Source organism: Cyrtonyx montezumae, unplaced genomic scaffold (genome assembly GCF_038088225.1).
Source record: "Cyrtonyx montezumae isolate F1298 unplaced genomic scaffold, pur_monq_1.0 scaffold_1, whole genome shotgun sequence".
NCBI classification, from domain to species: domain Eukaryota; kingdom Metazoa; phylum Chordata; class Aves; order Galliformes; family Odontophoridae; genus Cyrtonyx; species Cyrtonyx montezumae.
The window spans coordinates 18,760,605-18,786,392 of NW_027071825.1; positions in this window are offsets into that span (position 1 = coordinate 18,760,605).

Consider the following 25,788-nt stretch of genomic DNA (forward strand, 5'->3'; position numbering starts at 1 on the left):
GCTTACATGTTTAACTTGCAGGACTTCAGATTACTGCTTGGTACAAAGAGTTGCTAAGCAGTCAGATTGAACCATTTGCTGGACCCTTTGTAGCAGTCTTTCTCAAAGGTACAAACAGCCTGAGCGCATCTATAATCAGATGCAATCATACACGTAGGTTGCTCTGAAAGTAATGCCTCCTATTTGTTTCCACGGAAAATACAACAATTCAAATAGAACAATAACACTATTTGATAGAGCAAATTCTCAGCTACAGAAAACTGTTTTTCAACACAGTCAGCACCATTAGCTACTCATTTTCAGCAGCAACGAACAAGAACCTTCATGCCCCATTAAAATCTGCACAACTGTCCTGAACATGGCTTATCTTTCACATTGCTGTTGCCACTGCTGAAACACTCTATCCACCATCTCACTGTGCTCACAAACACTGTTTGGTCTCATAAACATTCAGCAACCATCAAGAAATGAGAACAAAAGAATGAAACTACTGCCTTTTATTTTTATTTTCATTTTTTTTGCATGGAGAAATTCAATAACATGTTTTTGCTTCATACACACTTCCATGTCAGACAGACCCTCTGTTGCACAGCAACAAGATGTAATGGAATTTTGGTAGGAAGGTTCAACCTCTACTTTCACCAGCACCTGCCTCTGACATCATGGGACACAATACTAAAATAGGAAGCATTACTTTCAGAGCAGCCATTGTATCTATCAGATTATCAGGAATTTTCTTTGAAGGTTGTTTGCATTATTCCAGGCATTTGAACTACATATCAAGTTCCACCTCGTTTTTCCATGAGTACTAACACTCTGCAGATAGCAATTAATGCCCACATCTGAAATATTATGACCTCTGTTTTGACCCGTCACAGTCAGATTATATTACCTTTGAGCTCATGCTCAGTGATTCCAAAAACACTAAGCACTTCTTTCCTAATTACATACTTGCTTGTTTTTTTTTTTGTTTTTTTTTTTAGCTAAAGTGCTCCACTAAATTACTAGATTTTGCAAAGATCTGACTTAAGCTACAGACCTCTCATCTCATCATTCGTGTTTTCAATGGAAAACATCAACCTTTCTCCCCGACAGTTCAGGGCAATAGTTGTTCAGGTATACCTCGCCTTACAGAAGCACGGCAAAGACTGGAACATGGTTTCTATGCTTAGCATATACTGACACTCCTTCAGTACTTAACAATGAATCTTCATGTCGTAATGTACTACCCACCAGCTTGTAAATAGCTTTTCATCACCCTGAATTTTAGAGCACTATGTATAAATATTCAGTTAATTGTCTAAAAAGCCAACATCCTTTAAATTTGAACAGTAATATTTAGAAAACAATAACACAGAAAGATATGATTGAAATCAAAAGTATTCCAGAGCAAGACATTTCATTTTTAGAATATCAAGCTTCATCATGATAAAAGCAAGTGCAGCACCAAACATCGCCATGAAAATCCCTAGAAACAAATTTGCTCACAGCAAGCATAATTTCACCTTCTGCCACCGTTTATTTTCAAAAAACAAATTGTTTATTTTAAACAATCCCTTTAACTTAGCTTGAGAAATGTGTATTATTTGCATCATATAACGCAATGACACTCAATTCACTCTTCTTACTTCATCTCTTCCTCAGCTAAAGTGATTTATTAGATCAAATTCACACAGATTCAATTATGCACTGAAAAGTTTTAAAGGAGTAAGCCTAAAACCTTCTGAGACCTGAATTCTAGCATCTAACACAACTTGTTCCCTCTCAAACATTGGGGCCATTAATCACCATGTAAAGCATGTTTTTTGTTCTCTCTAGACAAAATGATTCTGCAGCACCATCTAGTGAGATGACATCACTATCTGTGATGGAATTTGCAATTCCAGATCAGGACTGATCGTCATTTCAATTTCCATAAAATCATTCAATAAATATATTTTTATAAAGATAACAAGTTTTAAGATTTTTCATTTGAGTTTAAGCAACTAGTTCACACCATAAAAATGCAAACTCTCGTGGGAACCTTTATTTTTGCAGGGTAAATCCTCTGTAGTCAAAATGGAACAGATTTAACACCCACTGCAGAAGTGGAAAAATGTCTCAGCTATCTCCTCCATTGTGCAGGTGGAAGATGCAGTTGTACTCTCAGGTACTTCAGTTCTCTGAAGCAGCTGTGCTTTCAACCTCTGTGGATGCATGTAGGACTAATGTCACGAACTCTTGGACCTCTGCAGAAGAGGCACGCACAGTTTTGCCTGTCTTGGCCAGTCTAAGAGTCACTTTAACGTTGTTTTTAGTATTTTTTTTTTTTACTCATGCAACATTGTGCACTTGTTCTATTAAATTGAAAAAAAACAAACCCAACACTATGGGAATCTTAAATTTGTACAAAAAATTGATACATATCCTATTCAGTTTCCACCTCATTCTTGCTGCAAGTTCATGGCATTACTCAAGGAAAAAATATATATATATTTTTAAATTCTGAATTTCCTTCACTGCAGAAGAAAATAAAAGTAAAATGGAAAAAGGCCTGAAAACACTATCCTAAAAAGCTCCATCCTGAAAACTCTGAAAAAGCAAAAGGACATAAGGAAAACAGTATAGGATTTGAACCACTGTGAGTGTGAACACTCACTGGAACAGGCATCCTAGATGAACTGGCTTAAGCCCCAAGTCTGTCAGTGTCCAAGCAGCTTTTGGGCAGTGCGCTCAATAACACGATTTAACTCTGAGTTAGCTCTGACATGGTTAAACAGCTGGACTTGAGATCCCTTCAGACAAAAATATTCTGTTCTATTGCAGTGAGACACTTCGAGTACAGCAGCTGTTGTCTATTATCAACCTAATATGTTAGGTCTATGTAATTATGTCACCCTCTCCTCCAAAATTTTGTCATTCTTTCTATCAATATGTCAGTATATAGCATCATTTTCTGTTGCAACTATGTAAATATATTTTGCACCTACTCAAGTGTAATTAAACACTGCTTCCAGTTTAAAGCGTTTGGCTATACTTAGCTTGAGCTGTAATGCCAAAAGAGTAAATCTTACAATGTTGCTATGGATAGTTAACATGACATTTGGTAACTATTAGCCCCTCTGTTGTTATTTCCTTCCTGCATGTGTGCATGGCAGTGAAGGACCAGGAAACTTCAAAATAAGGTGTGCCATTGTTGTGTATGTACATATTTTTTTAATTCTTAGAGCTCTTTGCTGTCCACCACATTAAATCACATCAAAAAGAGACACTGAACTGAAGAGTATCTATTAGATGATTTTTGGTGCTGAAAAAAAAAAGAAAATCTTGCCCAGGCTTTCCCTAAAATGGGTTTACTGTGCACTGGGAGAGAATGATGGAAATCGCCTGCAAGAAGTATCCAGGGTAATACACCAGACAATGCCCTATTGGTGTCACCCTTGGAGACAGCAGGCTAGGCACTATGTGAGTTCACTGCTCCGATCTATGAATAAATTTCCTACGTTCTTATAAATACATGATAATAAGATCATTATTTCCTGTGATACTGGTGAACTAAATGATGACTAGCACAGTGGCATCCATCTCCTGCAGTTTTTGTTCAATATATGGAAACCATTCAGTTAAAGTTCTAGACCTTACTGAAGCAAAACATATCTTTCAGTTCATGAGTTTGTTTAGACAGATTACAGCTCAAACTCCAGAATTTTATTAAAATTGTGAAAACCCCGTAAATCAAAAAAGTCAAAACAAAGCTGTTACTATATTTAATGTTCTAGAAGTTATTCTAGTGTGGAGAGATGGATCTTTAAATCAACACTAAATAGTGAGGATCACATTTTGGATATATTACTGAAAAAAACAGCTAGAACACTGTGTAATGAATATAGAGACATGCTAGGAGTTGGCTTTATATAAAGAAGTGCTAAATTCGATATGAAATGACTCTAGTATTTCCTGTGGGAAAACCCCCAAACTTTTTCTATAAACTAAAATTAGATGGAAGCATGTACCTTCCTATATAAAAGAAACTTTAATTCTTCCAAAAAATTGCATTTTGCAATTTACACAGTAAGTTGTTTGGAAATGACCCTGGGTTGCAAGTGGTTTATTATGAACGCCAACTTGTATCAGCTACTAAAATGAAATGGATGTTTTTGTAGAAGGCTCCTAATTTTTTAAATGAAAAGCACTGAAGCTGTGAAAGTGAGATACTGATAGGTACTGGTATTGTTGAGCCTTACACAATACAATATAATCTATCAGGTCAAACTTTCCCTGTCTAGTCAGAGCTCCTCTTTTTTTTTTTTCTTTCCCTATTTGCTTTCTATTTTCTTTTTTGTTTGTTTGTTTTTGTTTGTTTCATAAATAGTAAGAAGAGCACAAGGTAGCTCATGAGAATGCAATATGTTTGTTTTAGTTTCAGATTTTAGCTAAGGAAAGACTAGACAAAAAATTTTTTTACCTAGATCTCTTCTTACCTTCAGACAAAGGTATCATTAGAATGTGCTTTACATTATTCCACTTATTCAGGGACATGGTTGAATTTAAATGCTAGAAATGCAGGGAACAGTAACTTTTTTTTTGTGTAAATTCAGCACATCCAAAAAGATCCAATTCCATAGTGCATTTACTGTAAATATTGTGTCTGAAGTTTTCAGAATTCTAGCTTACAAGCATTCAATTAGGTTTATAAAGCAGTCTAGAAGAAAATAAAAATCCTTCAACGGTGCAGTAAGAATTCCAAAGACAAAGAATTAGGTAAGGGTATATCACAGTTTTACATACAGACATTTGGGGATGAGTTGGCAAATCTATTGTTCCTCATAGATATGCTGGCTACTGAATGCTTTCTGAAAGACAACCATGAAGGTAAATACACATTATAATTTATGTACCTTTCCTTTGGTAAATTAACAAGAAAAATAGAACAAGAAAACTTTTCTTTAAGCCTTAACTGCTGTGTCTTGAACATACCAACCAAGACAGCAGTGAAGGGGCATGCTTACAGCACACAGTCCCATTGCTACTGAATCAGTAATATTCCGGGGCCCTTTTAGGACTCTGGATTCTGTTTGTGTGTGCACAGCAGCTGCCAGTGACACAACCTCCACTCATCACCAACGTAAGTAACAGTGCAAAACCCAGACTTTTCTAAAAGACAGGCATTATCTTGGGCATTCTCTTCCAGGACCTTCAGTTAACTTGATCCTAACTCAAATAACTGTGCTGGGGAAGAAAATGATTATTTTAAAAGCAACCTTTCTTTAGTATTTAATTCTATTAAAAACATGTGCCACAAGCTTCTTAAATGTCTTTTAATTATCCCAATTGCCTTTGAGCAGGCACTATTGCTCTTTGGGCCAATTAAGTGTACATGCTGGAGAGTCAAGTGTGGGTGATGCAGCACCCTCCTCCTCAGCAACTCATGTGTTTATCTGCTCAAAGCAAAGCCTAGCTCACTCCGGCCTCAGAGTCCAACTGTTCCTCAGCACAGAAAGCTCTTCAGTATTATACATCCAGTACAGTACTAATAATTCATTATCTTCTGAAATTAAGCACAAACAATAACCAAAGCTGCCTGAGACTGATCAGATAACTAGCTTTGAAGGCATCTGAAACGCAGGTGACTGTCTTGTATTGATAAAACAATTATTGCCTTCTACCAGTAATAACTCATGAAAAATATTGATCCTCTTTGAGCAAAATGTGCTGAACTTCCAAAGAAGTCAAGAAAGAAAAACATGGATTGACAGAACAAAGTACTCTAGTCAGATACATCAGACAGTGCCAGAGGAAGAATCAGACTCAGATTTGATGTGCATAAATCACACTGTTTACAAACATGAAACCATAGAATGGTTTGGGTTGGTAGACCCAGAGCTCCTAAAGCTCAAGACCCTACAGCTCCAACCATTCTGCCATGGGAATGGATGCCTCCCATGAGATCAGACTGCCCAGGGACCCATCCAACCTCTCCTTGAGCACCTCCAGGAGTGGGGCAGCCACAGCTTTTCTGCATAGTCTATGTCAGGGCCTCGCCATCCTCACAGTAAAGAGCTTCCTCCTTATGTCTGACCTAAATCTACCCTCTTTTAGTGCAGAGCTTTACAAACAGAACTGTACTTATAACAATCCTGTCACCTGATGATGCATGCAGAATGCTCCATCAGGCTCAAGGCAGTGCCTAGCAACTAAGTATGCAGAATGTGATTGCAGAACCACAGAACATCAGGGATTGGAAGGGACCTTGAATGATCATCCAGTCCAATCTCCTGCCAGGGCAGGAACACTACGTCCAAGAATTCTATAATTATCATAAAATCCTAGTAGTGATTATTTCAGAAAAATAAGCAAAAAACTCCAAATAAAAATGATTTGATGCTTCAGAGTTGCATCAAAACACTGGGGCACAGTATTCTGAGACTCTGTTAACTTCCATGATATATATGACTTCTGTACTGATTCTAGCATAATTCATCTTAAGTATTTGAATAACATTACATGACTTCAAGTAGTCAGTAAGATTCAAACCACCCCTCAAGTTATTTGGCAGCCCCACTCTTCTATTCTTCCAATTATTCTGCAAACATTCTTTCCCTGATCAGCATCATCATCTTTTAAACGAACTCATTGTAATATAGGACACATTGCTTACATAGTGGGTAACACAGAGTATTGGGAAAATAATTGCCATTTAAATGGAATTCTAGTTCTACAACTGAAATGAATGATATGAATAAAATGTCAATTGGTAATAAGAGACTTTACATAATTTGCTTCCCAACAGATCAGAAATTAACAGTCACAGCGGTAATGCAAAATAGGTTCAGAAAAAGAAAACAACCATAAAAATTTAAGTAAACTGATGCATTCCACATGGAGAAATATAAAGTGTGATTAGGAGAACTGCAGATCAGAGAAAAAGAGTTTCTAGAACTCAGGTACAACATCTTGGCCCTACAAGATGTGCCACAGGGATCTGTGCCAAGTGAAGTCCTATGGGATGTTTCCCTCACTTGCCTGAATTAACTTTTTTTTTTTTTTACGCTTGCAATTACTTTACCATAGCAAGTCCCAAAGGGATCCAATGAAACTATTATTTTCTGTAATTCATACTTCTGTGTTTGTTTTCTAAATTATCGCTACTTCTTTTAAGCCTCATCCTGTGCTGCTCCTCTACTTAACCACACTGCCAAATTAAGACAAATCATCTTCCAGAAGAAACCAGGTGGAAAGAAGGAAGCCTTGACAAATAAAAGGCATAAATTTGAAGAAAATTGAATGATATGCTGCATAGTGACCACTAGTGACAGTGAGAAATACAAAGGGAGATGAACCAAAGACCAACAGTCTCATGTTGCCTGAGTATCCTCAAAGTGGAATTTTACAGAACAGACAGGTTACATGGACAGAAGCTGTTGCTTACAGATTGCTTTACAAACTCCAAATGGCAATGGGTAAATGAACTATCAGCTCTTGTGACAGTGCTGAAGTTAAACCAAATGCCACTCCTTAGAACACTGTAGACAATGTCCTTACATTTTACTGTTGATCCTTCTCCTAATCCATCTGTCCCAAAGAAAAGCTTTCAACCATCAGTTGAAAAAAAAAAGAAATAATGAAAAGAAAACAGTAAGTTATACATTAATTAAAGCCAACATTCTCATGATTGGATACAGAATGCACTGTCTAGAAACCAGTTTTTATTAATAGATAATACTTAAGTTAGACTCTAATGCTTTAGAGCTGGGCAAGTTTCCTCTATTAATTGGAAATGAATACACTGCGTGAAATGTCATTATTCGCTTTTTATGCTCAATTTGCTTACAATTTGCTAAATGTATAATTTGTTCCTATTATAAACTTACATACTCTAAATCACTCCCCCGTGGAGTCTTGGAACTGAAATACTGATAGATTCACATCAGATACCTCTGAATCTTTTTTTTTTTTTACATTGAATTCTTCTCAGTTTAGCTGCCTAATGGCTTCAGAAATACGTATAAAAAGCTCTGCAGTAACAACTTCTCACGTAAATATTTTGATTGCTATTTAAAAAAGGGAGGGATTTGTTTTTCTATCTTCATAATTACTGCATCACTTGATTTACTTTTCAAGCACCTACTCAACAAGGCCAAACTTAATTGAATTGCTCATTAGAAGACAGCTGAACTGCAAAATACAAGCATTTTTATTCTTTCTTATTATACCATTCATTTTCACACTTCATGTCTTGTAAATCATACCAGTTTTTACAAAAAAAGTTCTATGTTACAACTGCATGAATAGTGCATATCGCTTGTTAGTTTCAATGAAGATCAAGATGTTTCAAGTTTGACTCATGGCAACATATAGGAATCATTTCAAAGGAAAAACACTTTCCTTCCGAAAAAAAATAGACAGCTTCAATGTCTCCCTCTAGATTATTCTTCAGCTATCCTTGAGCTTCCTGAAGGTAAAGTGATTCCACTAAGGTCTTATATTTCAAAAGTAAGAATCTAATTCAAATTAACAGTCCTAGCTTTGGCCTCATTTATATTTACTTCTGTATTTTTGCAAGTGTAAGAACAATTAGAACATAAGCCAATTCATATAAAACTGTTATAGTGATGACAATCAATCCAAACTTGAGCTTTGAGTGTTTACCTAAATCATTAACCAGTATCCTTCAGTGTTACATACAGTCTTATTACATGCCAATAGTAGAGCATACAGAAAATTTTCATTATACACATACATATATATACACAAAGAAATTGAACAGAATAATTCCTTCCCATGTGTCATCTGGAGTAAGCAGTTACAATGTCACTGGGTATTTAGAACTCATATAAAGAATGCTTAATTTCACCATAAACTAGTTATCCTTCTGTCAATACAGTAATTTGTGAGGGTGAAGAATAATTTAATGGTCTAAACAGAAGAATTCCTTCTTCTGAGTAACTGAAAAGGGTAGGAAAACATGAAGTTTGATTAGCCAGGTCCATCAGCGTTTAGATATTTTTTTTCTTCCCATATTTTCAAGTTAATTTATTAAATGACATTTGCATGACAGTTTCACAAATTATTTTAAAGCAGGCAATTTTGACTTCAAGAAGAATTAAAAGAATATGAATTTAGGAAATAATGATAGGGCTGATACTACATATGCACATTATATGTAGAGAGCGAGATGAGAGAGAGGGATGTGTATACACATGAAAATATACTGATACAGGTCTCTTGGACAAGTAATTGTAAACTACGTTATGAATTCTAATTTTACATAAGCAAGCATTTCCCAATAACATGTGTCTCACTTAGAACAGTTTTGAGGGAAACACAGCTGGTAACAACTGCAGAAAACAGGCCTGGATGAAACTAAGATCACATTCATAAAGCTACTGCTTTCTACTTCTTTTGGTTAAGATGTTCTGAGTCTTTGCTTTCATTTGGCAAACAATAAAATAGGATAACTTTCAAAGACAATGCTATAGACAGATGTCCAAAAAAAAAAAAGCATTTCCAATTCAATTTTTTTTCTTAAGGGAAATTAAGTCTATTAAATTTCAGAATGCCTTTGACGAGACAGTTTTCCCCAGCACAGAAAAAGTCTGTAAGATTGAAAAAATATTATGCTTTTTTCAGGAAAAGTAACTGGTCTCCTAGTTTCCTCAGAAAATTATGTCTTAAGAATAGCACTCACAAAAATGACAGTATCATGAAAGAATTGGCCATCTATCCTCTTGACAATATAGCCAAAGAATTCAGTACGATGAAAAGCATGACAGCACTTAATATAGTTAAACCTTAGTGATCTTTAACAGACTTTTTTATTTCAGCCGATTGATTGGATGCTTTCAGAGGTGAAGCATTCTGTGTAAACTGAGATTTTAGACTTGTCTATATGTGCTTTTGTCCAAATAAGAGATTGTTAACTTTATGGTGTCAGCAACTAGGTAGCAGCTTTTAATGACTCTATGGTAATTGTATCAAAATTCTATTTACTACAAATCTGACAACATTCAGGCAAACATTGCAATATCAGGATTGTTACACCAGCTAAACCTTTGCTAGCAAATGAGCCATGCAATTATATACCAGCAGTACAAAGAGCAGTGATTTTCACACTGTAGGACAAAAGCTCTGCTCACCTCAGATGATTCAATCTGATAACTAAATAGAGCAACAACTTCACTGGTAATCACTGGTAAAGAGAGATGACAGAGAAGAAGCTTAATATTTGCAGTACCATTAGTAAGCACTGGGAAGATATAACAATATCTAAACAACTATGAAATTTATGTGTTCAGTAGTTAGAAAAGGCTTGGAATTTACTAGCAGAGGAAGGAAGCATGGGAGTAAGGAATGTAAGCTATGCAGGAACAACCATCTGCAGAAAAACAAATTCATTTATTTTGGAAATGGAAGGCAGAATTCTTTATTGACAGCAAAAAATCATGAAGTTATTTACAGATCAACCTTTTCCATGCATGACTGAGGTCATGCCAAGTGACTAGTTCATTACAGTAGTAGAGATGATGAAGTTCATTGGAGGGACTTGTAGTATGCTTCTGCATTTGCAGTATGCAGATTCTAACAGCTCATCTAATCCTTTTATATAGTAACTTAGTCATCAAGCATTTGCAAGAAGGCAAGAGATTACTGTGCAATGATTTGCCAGCTTCCAGTTATTTATGTGAATGCCTGCCATGCAAGCACTAGGTAAATGCCTGCTGTCCACTGATCATCTTGATTTACAAGTACTTGAAGAACTTCAAATGACAAACTGATTCTGATTGAATAGCCATTTCTAAAATTATGAACTGTGAATCAAATTTTATTTTCATTTTGTTTGTCCATAACTTACTTTTCTAAAGGCTTTTTATTTTTATTTCAGTGGACGTTTTTTCCCCTATCTTTACTTAAAGAAGTAAGGTGATATACTTCTGTTGATTTTCAGTGAGTGGTCAAATTTCAGTGGACGTTTTTTCCCCTATCTTTACTTAAAGAAGTAAGGTGATATACTTCTGTTGATTTTCAGTGAGTGGTCAAATTCTGAAGCAACACAAAACAAGCTAGGAAAAGAGAAAGTTATGTAGTTCATATGTTTCCTCTGCAACAAGTAATAAATGCTGTAATGCAACAGCAGCAGAAAACAATTGAACAACACAGTTCTTCGTTAGGAAAAAAGGAGTGATGATACAGAAGTTTTATTTTAGTTTTAATGATGTCTATAAATCCAAATAAGCTGACATTCACCAAAGATGACTTTCCTTCTGTTTCACAAGTATTATGTACTTGATGAGTTTAACTTAATATTTGTCATGACTCTGTTTATACGACCATGGTTACTCACATGTTTGTTTCAAATGTAGAGAATCAAAACAATCTTGTGAGTTTTGACACTACCAAGCTGTTAAATGCTTCCATAAACTGTTATCCTAGTTGCATTTGAAAGCACAATGCAACACACACCTTAGACTGCATAAAGAGTGAACCCTAGTCATACCAGAGGTCAATTTCCCTATTACACTTCAGTTAAACTAAAAGAATGTGACATTTAGATCAGTTCAAATTTAGGCTTCAAAGTCCCCATATCCAGGAGAAGCAATTTTGCAAAACTCTCTGACAGTGAAAGCATCTGCACAACTCAACAAACCAATTCATCCTAGCACTGTGAAAACATAGCAAAACAAAAGCACAGCAACTTTTTAACCACAAGAAACTCTTCCAAACAGAAGTTTACTAAAGAGTTCTCACCTTTGCTATAGTAATTTGCACTGATTTTCATATAGACCTGATTTATTTTCCTGGGAAGCTGACAATACACACATCACCAATACTCTATGATTTGGGACTTTCTGTAATAAAAGTATATTTGTGCTCTATGCCTGTACCCATAAGGACAGAAGCAGCCTACAGTCACACAGCTAGACAGGCCTACTTGACCACATTACTTCAAGGCGTCACATTTTGCTTGCGTTATAATGCTCAACAGTAGCATTTATACTATCAGCTCCAAAACCTGGAAATCATATTCAGATGCTAAAACACAAGCCATAAACAAGAGAATTGAACTCCCACCACCACAGTAAAATTCTTCAAATAGCCAGAATAGGAATTTTTGACTTGGAAATCAGTAGCTGAACTGAATTGCTTAAAGACTGACTAGAAAGGTTTTGTTTCAGGGTACTGTTTCCCCCAAAGTCATAGAACATTGTTCTAATTCCCACACTAATGCTTTGAGCTAAATTGCAATGTGTTTTTATTGTTGTTTTTTTAAAAGGAGTGCACACACACAGCTGGGTTTTAACAACCAGAAAGGAAGCTTACAAATAAAAACCTGCTTCATAGGCTACAGTCTGAATCAGAGGTCTATCAGTCAAGTTGAGTGCAGCAGAATAATGGTCAGTATATTTCTAGAAGATGACCTTTCAGTGAGGATGGCACTTCTTATGGAAGAGGAAGGAAACAATTAGAGGGAAAAACAAAAACAAAATTAGAGTAATCTCAGCAGTTGATCTCATTCCAGATCAACTGACTCTTTCCTAAGATGAAAACCTTACTTCTGAGAACTGAAGTACATAACTAGCTACAAAAGCAAAGTAAATAATAAAAGTACAACAACTATCCTATTCTGGAACACGATACATACAAGTGTAAAGAAAAAAATCCCAAACAATCAGACTTTTCATGTTTCAATGGAACACTTACAAGATTAGCTCAGCTTTAATGAAACTCAGAATTAAAACTCATTAAAGCAGCAGACATCAGTTTCTTCTGCAGAGATTCTTATCAATCTTGGTTCTGCAATCGATTAATCAGGAACAATTCCTCTAAAGTTTTGCTTGAATGAATTCAGAGATGACTAATTATAGTCTCCTAGAACTCAGAGGCCAAAATCATATTGTTAATCTTGTGATAATACATAATTTTCAGATGAAAATCAGTCAATTTTTATTTAAACAGTTACAAGTCTAGATTTATTATCTACTTGCCTACAAATTCAAGAAAGTACCTCCAAAGAAAAACCTCACTCCATTCTAAAGAGAACAATTTATAGGGGATGAACTGCTTCACAGTGCTGCTTATCCCCTCTAGTAACTAGAGAATGAGCCTAGATAATGGCTGAAACTTTCAATAAGCAAGACTACTGAGATGAATTCCTTTGTACCAGGACCTTCAGCTTGTTAAGCTGACTTCACAGTCCAACCTGCCAATGAGACTACGATCCTCAATGTATTGCAATAAGATAGTATCCGTGCAAAATTTCCATGTTTAGATCATTTTGAGAAAGTAATTTCAAATTCAAAACAAGTTACTTCTTGTGAAGTTAAATTTCAAGAATATTTCACTCAGGTAAGACTTATTAGCCACTATTAGGATAATTATTCATGTAGACTTCTCAATTTTAGAGGAGAAAAAATTGAACAAAACTGGCCTGTAATCTCAGTAAAAATTGTTATGTTTCCTTTAAGTTCTTATATAAAACCTTCAGCTCTTGGGGTCCCAAAAGAAAGTTGGGAGAATCATTTTCCTGAGAAACAAGTAGCAGCTGAAAGGTTTGTGATGGCAGAGATATAGAAAACCTTCTATTCTCTAGAGAAATATTTTTCTAAATCTTTGAGGAATAAGTGAAATGCCAGAAGAGGTGCTACTGCTACAACACCTGAACAATAGTCATTACACCCTGCACTTCCACAGACTATATTAACTTTAGTCAGAGTTGCAAATACTGAGTGCTTTTCTCTTTCAAAAATGGTAGAATCTTGCAAGATATTGAGTATCTCAAGCAATGGAAATTCAGGGTGTTTAGCACAGCTCAAGAGGTGCTCAGCAGTGTGGAGAACCAAGTCCTTTAGCCTTATTACAACCTTATGAACAAAATAACACTATAACGTAAACAGACTTTCAACAGCAAGAACACTGTAGAAATGCAGACAGATGGCTAGTGAGACATTTGGAAGAACGTGTTGGAATGGCACAGTTCTGATAACTGACTTGCAAGAACACGTTTCTTCTGTATCACTGCTGCGAACAAAACTGAATAAAAATGCATTGTCCTGAACTCCTCAATGCATGAACTCAATAAATTGTCTTTTGAGACTCTCCAACAAAGCTCATCTGGACTAACGCAAATAAATGTCTCAAGTCAACTGAGGCATTGCCTTTTTAAAAACTCGATATCTTTAAGACTTGTGAGTTTACTAGTGAGAATGGTTTGTCAATGTGAAATTGCATCTCCATAGTCAGATTCTCTAGCTATGTAACCTGAGAAGTTCAAGTTCTCTTATGATTATTTCTATTTACTTTTGAAACGTACAAAAAAAAAAGCAGTTTGAGTGGCCTCAACTCTATACATTTACATTAAAAAGTAATAAAATAATTTAGATTGTAATCATCTAAAATACCAGTATTACTGTCACAATCAGGACATGTAACAGTTTATGACTTGTGAAAAAGGCAACCATATCAAACTATTTTGCATCACTGCGTAGACTCCTTTAAACTTAAAACGGAAGACCAAGGTTTGTGGCAACCAAACATAGCAGACAGTCAGTTACAAAGGAAGCAAATCACAGGAGACCTGGAGCCACACAGGAAAATGAATTTGGAATTTCAGAGAGCATACATGCAAGTGAAAGAAGGTACCACATGATGTTAACCCTGTATCTGCTCTCAGCCTCACATTTGGGTCAGCCTTCTGGCTGTGTTCCCACCCCTCTATTCCTCTCCAGCGCCTGTGGACCACACAGCTTCGTTCCCATGTGGCTGGTGTCCTCTCTTGCTCTTTGACTGCCACCCGTCTTTCTCTTCTGCATTTTAAGTGTTACATAAGATAACCATATGATGAAGAGGAGTTAGATGCTTGGCTTGGCTCACCCTCATAAAAGTTATTTATGTTGTGGGGCACACTGCTTTCTGTCTTCTTCCCCAGATCCTGGCAAATTTAAAATGACTTGACATTTTCTACTGTGATTCTGCAGGAGCAAATGGTAGTTTCTCAACAGCAAACAGAATGGAGGGAGATAGCTTTTCAGACAGGAGAACTATTTGTGATGTAATGCCTGTGAAAGCCAGTAACCAGTGAGAAGCATCCAGCAGCTTCCTAGCGCCAAGCAGCATGGAAAGCCCAGCTGAGTTGTGGCTCAGCCCACATCCACCACTCTGTAGGGAAAAGGTGGGGAAATGGCATCAGGAACAGGAAATGCCAGCAAAGATAGAGCGCAGGGTGGGGTCAAAGACATTACAAGTTCAAGTAATCCTTTTCAATCCAGGGGTTATTTCTTTTCATGGCTCCACTGGCCCCCACAGCAGGAAAATGCAGGTTCTGCACAGGCTAGAACTTAGCTTGCACTCTTTAGTCATGATTTATGCTTCACTATTTCTCCTTCTGTCAGATTTAAATAAGAGGTATTTTTGTCTTGAAAGTGAGACAACACTGGTTTTGTTGATGCTTGTAGGGACCAGACTGCAGCAGCACCATCATCTCTACTTTTCCTTATCTGCATCCTCCCTGTGAGGAGAGATCTGCTTCGGTTCACCTTCAAACTGTAACTTCTCTGCTCAAAGAGTCATCAACAGCTCTTACTGCTTACAACATAGACAGTTCTCTGTGAAGCAAGCTGAAGGCATTATCTCATTTTACACAGGCCACTGAAGCCATCACAAACAAATGACTTTCCATCTATGGCAAATTGGGCAGTATTCATTGAAATGACCTAAAGGTTAAAGTCCCTGTATCCTATTATTTCTCCTGAAGTCAAAGCATCCCACTTGTTAGGAGCTAACTTGGTTGCACATGGACCTCAAACCACTATTTACTGTTCAGTCAAAACAGTCCAGCACTGCTTAAGTGGAATTTGCAAGCACATTCTTTGCTAGTTTATTTCTGAAAATGGTATGTTTGTAAGTGATTTAAAAGAAAACATCTGGATATTCTAGGCAAGACCCAAAACCACTTCTTATTAGCAAGGAAATAGAAAACTCAGGTTTATTCCAAAAACATCAGCACACCAGGCTGTGTCCTTGATCTGACTGATGCACTGTGCACCTGTGGTGCCCTCTTAGCCTAAGAAGAGCTGAGGCACACAGCACCACACAGCCAGAGCAAAGCCCTTTGCTGGTCAGCCAGCTCCAGAGTTGCAGCATAGCAGTTTTGCTATCACATGCCCACATCAAAGGTAACTCAGTCAAATTAGACATAGGTCTAGCAGATAAAATTAATACGCAAAACAGATATATACGGTTACTCAGTCTGTGTATATAATGTGACTTACAATTATCAAATATTAAAGACATTACTAAAGAAGCCACCCCTAAAAACCTCCTTAAAACTCCTTGATGATTTAAAATTTATACAAGCAGCAAACTTTTCAAATGGGCCAGAAATATTTCACAGCTAGAGTTATGAGAAACATTCACATGGAAGCTTGAAACCAAAGTGTCGTTTTTAACTGTTCAGAGCCTTGCAACATGCTTATCAGTGGAGAACTGGCAATAATAATAATAACAGTAACCTGACTTTTCATTTCATTGTCAGCTTTCAAGTCTTGAGCCTTAGTAGGCTGTTCATAGTTTGCAAAACATTTATAAGGTGGGATAGTACATCAAACTAGAGTACATATGCAAGAGTGATTTAACAACATAAGATACTCAACGGAATCTGTATAAGCCAGATCCTAAAATATTAGCACTTGGAAAGCATTATTTGATTCTTTTTCAATTCAATGATCAGAATTCAAGAGTTTCAATGAAACAATCCCAAGCAAAACACTGCGGTCAGTTTTTTCTGTCTTACCTACCATCAGTATTCATTTCTACAAAGAGTTACCTGTAAATCGACTTCAGTAAAGGCAGCATCTGGTTCTAGCACAGGCAAAATACTGTTTTAGCACAGAAGGACTCCACAGAGGACAACACCCAGTTTATTCATACCTCATTACATTTAAGAAAGAGCAGGGAAAAGTTTGCACCATGTGTCAAGCACTTTCATTTCTTCACAAGTGTAAGAAGTGGAATACATTGTAAATAGAGTAATGCTCTAGCTCCTTGAGGACCAAAGTAATAAATAAAATGAGGAAACAAGACTGGAAATACCTCTTACTGTCTAAGTTTCAAAAGAACAATAGCTTTATCACCCGCAACTTTTCCAGTCATGGGATACTGTGAAATAATTCACAAGCTCAAGACTACAGAGGAAGTGAATAGCCAAAGATACCTTGCTCTGTTATTTTCTTTAATGAATAACAGTATCACAGCCAGAAAAATATGACAGCAGCTGACAGTGTGGGTGGTAGAAAAACATGAAGAATTCTATGCCAAGTTAATTTAAAGCTTTGTTTTCTTTTTATCCTAACATCCCATGAAGCACAACCACATACTGCATTTAATTAAAAGCAAGAGATCAAAATTAGCCAACACTTACTCCCTAACTACCTAACCAGGAAACCTGTAAAGAAAGGCTCCCCCAAAGAGACTAAAAACCTGTCCCTGTGACTTTGCTTTACCACTGAGCCAGCACATGTTCTGATCAGCATTTAATCAAAACCAATTAAAGTAATACAGCTTGGTGCTTGCTGACTGCATCAGTGGGTACATTTACCAACATTCAGTGGAAAATGAATAAACACATAGAACAGGTTCAACAGCAAAAGAAGGTAAGTCCTACGGTTCTACAGGCTGTCATCACTGCAGCAGGCAGTGGGAACACGCCGATTGTGGCATATGATAGTGCATGATGTGTGATGGAACAGTGGTTGTCACAAGGCAGGTCCCAATGTAACAACTGCACAAGCACTCAGAATCCATCCCCACTAAAATTCTTGACTCTGCGTACTGACCCCCCAGCTTTCACCAGTTATTTCTCTATGGATACTGATTTATCTCATAGATAAAAGGGAGTAATAAGGAGGAGAAACAGGCCTGAGTCTTCAGCGTTGACACTGAACTGGTCCACAGTGGAATCCCTCTTCCCCTTTCTATTACATCTACATAGATTTTAGCTGCTTATCTCCAGCATATTTGTGCTTCCATCTAGCTACTTCTATAATCCAGTATGTTGAAATGTCATAAATCAAGACTTTTAACTTTAAAAATAACATATGCAGAGGTGTTTTTGCTTGTAACAAATACCTTCAATATTTTCCCTCAAACACACATTCCACGTACTAAAAAAAACATACGGACAAACAAAAACTAGAAAATACACATACAGTCTCTTTTAGCCTTGCTATGAATTTGTATTGAGGCACGTAGTTAAAATTTACTTATTAGGTAAACACACGATGTTGTGCCCTACAAGTCCCCAGACTCATTCCCTGAGACAGGAGCACTAAGATAAAATGTAGAATAAAAGTTACATTGACAAATATAGGTATTCCCACATCTCACATGCATGCACATAAGCATACACACACACCAGCAGCACTGGAAATTGCTGTTTCCTGAACAGTCAGGAAAGCAGGGCCCCAGCAGGAATTATTCCGTATTTTAGGTAACGGATTCATTATTCTTTAATCTAGTCGACTTTTGAACAACTCATGAAATACTTAAACTTTGATATGCACTTCTTCATGAATCTCTGAATTTAATACTCTTCTATGTAATGGTAGGCAATAAATACTGAATCCATTGAAATAATCTAGTGCTGTGTACAAGTCCGTTACAGCTGCTTCAAGATTAAGGCCTATAAGTGATAGGAGCTGAAAATGCAGGCAAAGCAGACATTAGAAATAGGAAACCTTTGTCCTAAAGCATTTTCTACATGTAACCAGGAGTCATATTCTGTCATCATCAGCTTTTACAGAGCAAGTTTGCCTCATTATTGAAAGACTTGCCACTTGGATTTTCTAACAGAAGCACAAAGTAGCAACAAACAGTTGCCATCAAGGCTCTTGCCTGTCAGCTGGGAGACATGGCAGCTTCCACTTCTCATCAGGATGCTCTTAATTGTCCTGTCCTGCCCACCTATAGGTCCTATAGCACAGCCTCTACCTATGGTATTGGTACTTCCACCCCTCTTTCAACCAGTACTATCCACGTTGCATCACAACTCGCACAAGAAGTCACCTCAGTATTTTCAAATCACTTTTGCTTAAGTTGGATTCCTAGAACTTTTGCACAGTATAAAAAGTACTTCAAAGTGAATGATAGTATTTATTCCTGACAATATGCAACATCTCCACTGCATTCACAGACAAAAGGTATCAGTGACAAAAACTACAGCAATTTCTTACTTGAAAAGTATTATTTGGAAAAAAAAAAAAAAGAACCATAAAAGTAACCCATTGACTTCAGAACATCCACACTTCAGTTCAACTTAGCAGCTATATTGTCACCATTTAATCTAACCACATTATATGTGCCACCACCAGATGGACAGCCAGTGGCCCACAGAACTATGAATAAGTCTTTCAGGACTCTTATTTAGAAACTATGAAATAACATGATTACATGCAGTATCATACTTCATGAGCAAAAGATTACTTCTTATAAGCTGTACAAGCTACCATCCTCAAGGACAAGCAAGGATCTGACAGAACTCCACAGCTGGATCTAATATTTTGAACACTCCATTCTATTTTGAACTTTGCTTTTCTTCTTCAAATTAAGTCCTCTGTTTATAAACAAGATCTAAATCCCTCCTGGGGTTAATCAAATAATCACAAAATACAAGCCCAAAAAGAGAAATCACCTTCAAAGCTGATATTTGCTCAAAACCTGGAGCAGTTGCCATGGAAATCATATTCTTTTGATCCATAAATATCGTCAAAATAGCATGAGCGTTTGAACCAGGTCCAGCTAGTTTGAAATTGGAAAATAAGGGAAACGAAAATGACAGAAGGGAAATAAATGTGATAAAATCTCCCAAGAAGTTACATCTACCTCCTCTTTCCAAACTTTCATCATAAGAAAACTGGGATTTCAGCAGAACGTTGTTGTTGCAATTGAGTAAAATTTGAAATGGTGAAGAAGGGGAAGATTCAAATAATGAGAAAAAATTAGGGTAAGATTGTTAAATACCGCATAACTATACCAACAATGTAAATGCTGAGCAATTCTTAATGGTACACAGTCTATAAAATACTGTATTTGAACGTGCCTGCGTTTAAACTTCTAAATAGCTAATTTCATTCAAAAAAATTGCTCATTCTAGAGCTCCATTTATGAAGTAAAGTTCATCATATTGCAGAAAAACTCAATTATATCTTAATTCTATGCTTATGGATCTTGGGCATCACAAAGGTTTCACCACACAGATATTTTAGAATAAGATTAATTCATTCATACCTGAAATCAGTACAACTAGAAAACTGTGTTAACCTTACAGAATGAGATCTGTAGAAATAAAGATAGCATTGTACTTACGTTTCTGCACACCAGCTACATTACACAACTTTTCTGAGGCTCCAGCGGAGGCCTGAGTACGTTAGGGACTCTGAAGTATTTATAAATAAGTCCTTCATTGTAAAAGTCATCCTGGGCAAGATCTGAAATAGACAAGAAAGTAACAATCATTTAAACATGCTACTTTCTTATCTGTATTGTTTTGAAATCTGTCCTATAGGCTGACACAAAAATTCAATGACACTTGTTAACTCTTGAGCTACCAACAGCTATTGAAAAGCCTTTCAAGGCGCTGCAGAACAGGTAAGCCTGCCCACGTTGGAAGATGACAACATATGGCTCATGCTCAGGTAGTACAGCCCATAGCTCAGCTCAGGGGTTGCACAGACACCTGGGAGCTTCCAGCAACCTGTCTGTCACTGTCAGCAGAGCAAAGGGCAGGAAAGGCAGGCAGCAACACTTAACAGTAAACCATTAGAAGGTCCCAAACAGAGTAGCTAATCAGTAGTCAAGAACAAAACCAGTGATTGGTAACTATGTACCTCTGTGTATAGGAATCTTATTTCACAAAGCAAATGAGACATAATATACATGCAATCATTTATATCCACTGCTTTGGAGCAAAGATTTATTTGAATCTGAAGAATTTCTTAACAAACATAAATTTTTGCTTTGCCAGAAATATACTGAAGATCATGGGGATTGAAGGTGGTTCAGTTCAACTGTTATTTTGGGCTTACTTAAAGAGACAGCTCACAGATCAAAATTAACAGTCAAAAAGAACTGGACGTATTGCCTATAACCATCAGGTCATGAGATACACCAACTTCAAAATAGCTAGAAAGTGACAAACTCTTGAAAACAAGTAGATTTTTTTTTTCCATTATAGATTATGGAATTTTTCTAAAATTCTGAGAACACTTATTCCTAAGTGTTCAGGCACATGTCTGGCTATAAGAAAACAACTGATACATATACCTGGGTCTCAGTCCTGCTGTGCTATATATGAGGATATATGGGAACATAGCTGTTTACAACTGTTTGCAGCTCAGGATTCTTATTTTCCATTTTATGCCTATCCTAGTTTATTTTCAGCATTATCAAAACTGCTAAAACTTGCATACTAGTATTCCAGGGCATTAATTATGGTTTTGGTTGTTTTTTGTTGCTGATGGCTTTTTTTTTGTTTTTTCCTTCACTGGAAGGCAATATGTGCAAATAAAATCTGCTTGGTGCATTAGTGACAGTTCCCTGTTAGCTTTTTGTATTTTGACATTTCTTTTCAAACAGAAATATGGAAATAAAGTATTTCCTAAAGCGCGTGCCTCACAGAGTTCCTCAAGGCATGTGTTATCTTACTACTACATACTCCTTGGCATGTGCTTTTTTTAATAACAAGTTCCTGAACAAAAACAATCTTTTGTTCGGCAAAAGAAAAAACAAATTATTCTCACTCCATTTGTGCTGTGTGACTAGTATGTAGAAAATCAGACAACTACTTGCTTTTTAAAGAGATGTAGACCCAAAAGCAGTTCTTTAAGCAAGCTCATTTGTTGTGGTAAGAAACATTATAGGTGGGTGTAAATTACTCAGAAAATGGTTGCAGATGGTAAGGAAGTGCAGTTTATAAGAACTCATATACTATACCCAAAACTTATGTATAAGAACGTGTATGAAATATAACCAGAGAAAAGAAGGTAAAAACCTTAAAGACCGTCTTGCTCTTCATTTGCAGCTTACAGTTTTCTCAGTATCCACCATCACAGCACATGACAATGGAAGGCTTGGAGCAAATTATTTAAGAAATGCCATATGGGTGGTCTCCACAAACCCTACTTCCTTCAAAAACCAGACAACACTGAAATGTCTCCATCCCTGACCGCCTCTTCCCCTAACAGCCACGCTAGGGACAGGTGAGAGTGTTCTGACTGCCCTGATAAAAGTTGCCATATCAAAAAATTTGATCCCTGGGAAATACAGAACAGAAAACTAGCCTATTTTTCTTTCTGGGGGATGAACTGCAAACTCCATTCATTCCTTCTAACAGCCTGCAGGCAATTGCAATATGCCCAAGCTACCAGAGCTCCCTGAATTTATTTTTGAATGCTTACCTATGCAATTATTCACCATGTTCTTCTCCATACCTTTCAGGCACGGGTTGATGCAATATTCTCCCTCCCACCCACTTCATGTATTATCCTTATGATATTTCTTTCTAGAAGCTTTAGAATTCACCCTTGCCTTTAAAAACTGCACTATTAAAAAGTGAAACCTCTCTCTTTATGGTTCCCTTTGGAATCAGCTGTCAATTACCAGTCCAAAGCATCCTCACAAGAGAACATCTATCAACTAAATACGAGTTATCATCTTCGCTCATTTATCTTCCAAAACTACGCTGTGATGCCACTCAGTGCCTTCTATACAAGCAATGATATTTGGGGTTTTTTGCAAGATGTGTTATAGAAGCACTGTTTTTAAAAGATCATTTGAGACAGATACAGAATATATTTAAAGTATTCCTGGGATGTTATTTGCAGTCTTGCTTCACTTTGCACTTACCCACTCAGTATTTTACATCAGATCCTACACGATAAACTCTCTAGGGAAAGCTGCAGCTTCCCTCTGCTTCAGAAGATGTCAAGCTTCCCTTTACATGATGTGCAGATAATAAACAACTGCATCCACCATTGCGAACCACACAACATACACAGGGAAAGGCATTTGATAGTTTTATGCCCACCTTCATGTTTCATCACATGAACTCAGGGAACTCTTTAGATCAGATTAAACAGGAACAGAGCTCCAGCCCCATGAAGTAGTGCTTGGTGCGAAAAGAACAGTGGGTTCCCTGGCTAGTTACACAGGACCGGAGCAGAGTAACTGAGGCTGGTAGGACCTCATCCCATCACTGGCCTCTTGGCCAAATTGAGTCCTAGTGAGGTAGCACCTGGAATGCAGTGCCTACTTTCTGAGTGGCCCAGTACAGAAAGGATGCTCACAAGAAACCTCACAAGATACACTGCAGGACAACCAATCTGAACTGAAGCCTACAGCATATGACCTACAAGCAAAGGGCGAGGGAGCTAAGCTTACTCAATTTGGTGCAGAACAGGCTAAGAAGCAATTCAGTAGTGCCTCCAAGATTTGATGGATAGTAACGAAGACAGAACCAAGCTCTTCCAGACAATGTAACAAGCTTCAGGCATTTCCTGTAAACAGTATTATGATGCTATACCTCTATGGAAAAAAGTGTGGCCCTAACATCACCGGAGCCAGTCTCCAAACTTTTGAGCCAGGCAGTAGTCAGTTTGCAATGCATCGCTCATCTTGTACTTCCCAAGTTTCTATGAGAACACTGGAGAAGAGGTTAAATTCACCCAAAGGCCAAGATACTGACCGTCACTGATCCCCCCTTAACCATATTCCTAGGAACTTCAAAATAAAAGGCAGTTCGCGCTGGCCAGACATGGTTTTTCTTTGGTAAATCAGCACTAACTGCTCTTGATAGCATATATCTGTTCTCTACATGCTTGCAAATGAGACTTCATAAAAGTTTACCCCAGTCTTTCCAGGGACTGAAGCAAGTCAGACCAAAGGTACAGCTCCCCACATTCTTCTTTTAATGCTTACTTAAGATAGGTAAAAGGTTAGTTTTCTCCAGCTGACAGGGTCCTACCTCACTAAATGATTTTTCAGTCTTGTAAATACATGAGTAACCTTTTACAATCAGTGAGTGAATCCCAGCTGGCCCATGGATTTAAACAAAAAGAGCACGAAAAAACATTACCTGCAAAAGTGAATTGCCTTATCATACCTTGCTTCAGAACAGGCTTAGAGGAAGATTCTACTCTCTGTAAAGCAGCAAGATGTGAAGTTGGTGTAAGTTAACTCTCGTATTAGTAATCATTTATTCTATGTATATATAAGCACAAGGAGAAATTATTTTTCTTATGAAGTTAGCAACCGTTTTCTTATATATTTATTCACACAAACTTCTTGTGCTTGATTAATCTTCAGTATGCTTACTTACAAGCGTGACTTTACATTAGGCAAATCTTAGGAAAGTGCTAGAAAATCTAGGTCGCTTGCAAGATTTTCAAGTTTTATAGTAGGAAAAATATCGGTCATACCAATCACTGCAATTTTTGTTTTTATTCTTTTATAAATGTATGTGGAACACTTGATTTTATTCTTTTTCTAGGGTTCCAGGAGGGATGTTTTAAAATAAGAGGTTTAAACTTGTTTAGTAAATCTGTTCTCATTGTCTGAGCTTTGCTAAACGACTTATCATAGTGGCAATAAACATTTATAGCATACACCATAATAGTTCCAAGGGAGTTTATAGTGGGATGTGCTGAGAATACATATGAGAAATACCACATACGCACACACACACAAAAAAAATCATTATCTTAAGTTGCTAAGCTGACCAAAAGTACTTTTTTTCTGTACTGACGACACTGACCTGACTTTTTTTCTAGAAAATTAGCAACTGCATCACAAATATTTTCTTTCAACAAACAAAAATATCTACAAGCAAGCAAATTCAATCATTTTGGATGCTGGTCTTTCTACATCACATCTGTTACTCCTCAGTATGTATGCAGGCTTCAAATCTGGGGTGATACTTCATGCTGTATATGATGGAAAACAGAGTCACAGATGGAGCTTCCCTGCCTGAACTCTCTATTCCCTTTCGTTTTTGGTCAGCATTTTTAGCATAACAGGGAATGGATGAACTTTATGGTCTCTGAAGTCCTACAGATTGAACACCTTTGTATGTGAATAAGGAAGGCAGAGAAGAATATGCTAGGGACTAAGTCCATACAACTAACTTCTTCACATGATTTATTTTTTCTCTAGCACTATATATTTCATCTTTCCTCTGAGTGTTCCAAAAGCAGTATCAAAGGTCCTATTTTCAAAGTATATCATACTCATACAAACATCTTTTTTGCTGTTTGCATGGATGGTTTTTGTTTAGTTGGTTTTCAATACACACTAAGTCAATACATTATTGTTCTTGGTTCTTTTCCCCTCTGCATCATGAAACTTTTGAATTCATGTAAGTAAAATGGCTTCAGAAGGAAATATAAGAGTTCGATAACTAGTCCTTCGACAAAATTGCAAACAGAGCTCTTATTCTGCATTTCAAATCAAATACTAGTTTAATTCCTGGAAGTGGAGTGTAGTTACATTTTTTTTGCTCATTTTCCGCCCCCCCCCTTCCCCCATACACCAGAGAAAATCCCCACCAATATGTTTTCCATATGTTTTCCAGAAAGGTACAGAAAAGTTTTTCTTCTACTACTCTAAGCATTTCTTAGAGTAGTACGAAGAAAAACAACCAGATGAAGACTGATCAGATACAACTGACAACAAGCAAACAAAGAATAGGAGTGCTGCGCATTTTTGATGTCATTAATTACAGTGGTCTCAAGCATTTCACACATTTCTACCTCTCCCACACAGTAA